This window comes from Sarcophilus harrisii, chromosome 5 (assembly GCF_902635505.1).
Source record: "Sarcophilus harrisii chromosome 5, mSarHar1.11, whole genome shotgun sequence".
Taxonomy (NCBI): Eukaryota; Metazoa; Chordata; class Mammalia; order Dasyuromorphia; family Dasyuridae; genus Sarcophilus; species Sarcophilus harrisii.
Window position 1 is genome coordinate 40001450 of NC_045430.1, and position 3030 is coordinate 40004479.

At 35.3% G+C, this 3030-nt stretch overlaps 1 pseudogene; it reads right to left on the minus strand.

Annotated features, from left to right (window-relative positions):
* Positions 1-523: 523 nt before the first annotated feature.
* Positions 524-2582, minus strand: LOC100933159 (annotated as a pseudogene).
* Positions 2583-3030: the final 448 nt, after the last annotated feature.

Consider the following 3030-nt stretch of genomic DNA (forward strand, 5'->3'; position numbering starts at 1 on the left):
CTTTTCAGAGCAAAGAATTTTAAAATGAGGGCATGCCCATCAATTGGGGAATGGCTAACTAAATTGTGGTATGTGAGTATGATGGAATATTATTGTTCTATGGAAAATGATGAGCAGGAAGTTCTCAGAAAAACCTGGCAAGTTTTCCATGAACTCAAGCAAAGTGAAATGTACTGTGTAAAAAATAATAGCAGCATTCTGAGATGATCAGCTGTAAATGACTTTGCCTTTCTCAGCAATACAGTGATTCCTTTTTTTTTTTTTAAACATTTCTTTGTCATAAGTATTTTTTTGCCTGAAGATTAATACAAAATATAAGACTGATACTAAATTGCCATTGGGTGAGTAATGTCAGAATTCTCTAGGAAAAAACTGGGTGTGAACTCTTGAGGATCCAAAGGTAAAATTTTGCCAATGGCAAAATGGACAAAAACAATACAATGAAAAGATAAACACTTGCAAACTTCAGGGAATTAAGGATCCCTTAGGAGTTGGGATTGAGTGAGGATATTGAGAGTAAGATTCACTTACTCACCCTCTTCCTGGACCTAAACTGTTTCTCGCTATTGCAGATACTGACTAGGGTAGCTGTAGAAGGTTATCAGTGGATCAGACATGACAACCACCATATAGGTGTTGGAAATAAAGATATCAATGAAAGCAGCAAAGTTAGAGTTCTGGACTTCCATGCTCTGGAAGGAGGCTGCCAGCTTGCTGTAGCTCAGTTTGAAATGCTTGATAATGTTACTGATCTCAAAGCTGTCGACATCATGTTGTTCTTTATACTGGTAATGGGAAATCACCAGAAAAATAGTGTCTTTCAAAGACAAGCACTTCATTCACTTCAATAACTTGAGTGAAATTTCTCAGGTTTATTTCCCACTGCTGAATGTTGGGGATGAACTGATTGATGATATTGGACCAGACCTTATGGAGTGTTTCATCCCAAATAGATGTTCAGAAACAAGTACATTCCAAAGGGCACCTCAGGTTCTCCTCATATTCCTTAAAAATCAGGACCTGTTAGAGGGTGAGTGAGTGAACCTTACTCTCAACAGAATTAACTCAAAGAAGAAATAACATTCCTACTCAATGTGGGTATAGAAATCTATTTTGCCCTGCAGAAAAATGGAAAATGGGATATGGGAAAGAGGAGGAGGGTGATAAGAAAAAGAAGAGTGATCAGTAGCAAAATACTTTTGAGGGAGGGATAGGATCAAAGGTGAGAGAGAAAACAAATAGAAGGAAATACAGTTAACAAAAGTAATTTTAAATATAATTTTGAAGAGTTTCTCTCACAAGACCTCATTTCTCAAACAGACAGGGACCTAAGTCAAATTTATAAAAAAAAAAGAGCCAACCCCCAATTGATAAATGACCAAAAGATATGATCTGTGCCCCAAAAGCTATAAATTCATGCATATACTTTGACCTAACAACACCACTACTAGGTATGAATACCCAAAAAGATTTTTTAAAAAAGGAAAATGACTTATGTATGCAAAAATATTTATAGCAGCTCTCTTTTTATGGCAAAAAACTGGAGATTGAGGGGATGCTTATCAATTGAAGAATGACTATCATATGCCTATTAAATGAGGAATAAATGGAGATGTGTTTGTGACATGTGGTTGTTCTATGGGAAATAACGAGCAAGATACTCAGAAAAAAACAAAAAACAAAAAATCTGGAAAATCCTTCATAAATTCACAAAGTGAATTGTATTGTATACAAAGTAATAGCAATGTTCTGGAATGACTTTGCTATTCTCAGCACTACAATGATCCACAATTACTCTGAAAGACTTACAATAAAAAAATCCTATCCACACTCAGAGAAGGAATTGACTGTGTCTGAATACATATTGAATTATACTCTTTTTTTCTTTTTCTCTTTCCCTCTTTTAATTTTATTTTTTCTTGAGATTTTTTTTTTATTTGGGTGAGGGATCTATGTGTTCTTTCACAACATGACTTTTGTGGAAATGTTTTGCATGACTTTCTTAACTGTCGGTGAGTGGAGATAAGGGAGAGAATCTAGTACTCAAAAATTAAAAAAAAAATTAAATGTAAAAATGGTTTTAAATATAACTGAGGAAAATATTAAAAATAAATAAATTTTAAATAAATTAAATGCCATTTGAAACACACACACACACACACACACACACACACACACACACACACATACACAAACCAGGTCCATTGATCCTCCTGAACAAGATCCATTTTTTGTACAAGGCAAAAGATTTTGGCATCAGGAGAGCTCTGAGGGTCTCCTAGGCATGACAAATAGTGGTGCATATGCTTCTCTATCTCCTGACTTTCCATGAAATATTTAAATCAGAACCTCCACATTGTGGAAAATAATTGTCCTATTAACAAGTAAAATAATTCTCCATAAAGATGTTCTGGGATCACAGTCCCAGAGATTCAGTAACAGGCTTCCCAGAAATCAAACAGGAGAATATTCTACATCAGCTGTTGCACCAAGATCATGGGAATATAATTTGCAAAGATGATCATGCTAGTTTTGCCAGACTCCTTCAATAGCATCTTTTTTTTCATGTCTGTGATTGACATCACTTACCTGAAAGGTGCTGCTGACTTTCTCTTCATCATGTCCCCTGCAAAAATTTTCATCAAAGTAGAAATTGTTTCATGGTAATATTAAATACCACCATATATAAGGATCTCTTCAGTGTGCTTATTGACTTAGAAAACCCCACATTGATGAGCAAGGAATGTCTATATGATTCTTGGTTATTAATACACCAACACATTAAAATTAGAGTAACTACATTTCAATCTGCTTTGGGTCATACTTTAGAGTTTTGTGAGTCATGGTTTTGACCCCTTGATTGAGAGGTGAATTTATTCACTCCAATGACTATGCCTGATGAAAATTTCAAATTACTCATGCTGAAAGAATTAAAAAAGATATGGGCTGGGGCGGGGCCAAAATGGAGGAGAGGACACACACTTCATTCTGAGCTCCCTTCTACCCTCACTACTGATTTAGTGCTTGACT